This window comes from Corvus brachyrhynchos, unplaced genomic scaffold (genome assembly GCF_000691975.1).
Source record: "Corvus brachyrhynchos isolate BGI_N302 unplaced genomic scaffold, ASM69197v1 scaffold452, whole genome shotgun sequence".
NCBI classification, from domain to species: Eukaryota; Metazoa; Chordata; class Aves; order Passeriformes; family Corvidae; genus Corvus; species Corvus brachyrhynchos.
In genome coordinates, this window is record NW_008236764.1 from 64,426 (window position 1) to 65,171 (window position 746).

The window sequence follows — 746 nt, forward strand, 5'->3', positions numbered from 1 at the left end:
GCCCCCCACACGAGTGTCCCCGTGGGCCCCTTACCTGTGTGCAAAACCTCCAGTGAGTTTTGGGTGGGGTGGAACACCCGGGTGGCCGCTGTCGCCCTCTGCTCAGAGACTGAATCCGTCAGTGCGGCACAGTGGTAGGGGACCCCACACCGGCCCCAGCGGGCTCACCCCCTCCCCGGGCCCCCCAGCCGGGCCACTAATGAACTCAGTAATTAGTGCAGCCATCAGGGAGGACAGAGACTTCGTTAATGAGGGGAGGCACAGGGCCAATGAGGGCACGGGGGAGGGGGGCAGCTAAGAGACATCCCCCCCAGGAACCCAGTGCCTGCATGTTGGCAGCAGACTGCCGGGCACTGGGGGGGAGGATGGGGCGCACAAGTGCCCCCCAGTCTATATGGGGAAGGCCTGATACCTTCTTTGGAGCAAACTCATCTGAAGTCTCAAAGCTGGGAGGGGGCACAGCCTACGCAGTAAATTTACCCCCTCCTTGTTAAGAGGCAGGATACCATCCCTGTGGCACCAGGGACCTTTTCCCAGGAGGAGGGGGAAGGAGTTAGGAAGCCCGGGGGGGCTGTCCTCGAGCGTGAGGGTGTCCCCTTGGCACCAGACAAGGGGTGACACCTCAACCCTGCAACCCAAGGGTGCTCCCCCAGCACTGACCTGCAGCATCCCCCCCTCCCAGGGGACTCAGGCGATCCCGGGGGCTCCGTGTCCCCCGCACTGTGCACAGCCACTCGCCGCAACCC

The 746-nt window shown here is 64.1% G+C and overlaps 1 protein-coding gene across 1 annotated transcript in view; it reads right to left on the bottom strand.

Moving 5' to 3' along the window:
• Positions 1-736, bottom strand: part of VIL1 (villin 1) — an 8,967-nt gene extending 8,231 nt beyond the window's left edge. Inside the window, exon 1 of the mRNA XM_017727290.1 lies at positions 35-736. The gene's annotated coding sequence lies outside the window, so the exon portion shown is untranslated. The remainder of the gene's footprint in view (positions 1-34) is intronic.
• Between the last annotated feature and the right edge of the window lie 10 nt (positions 737-746).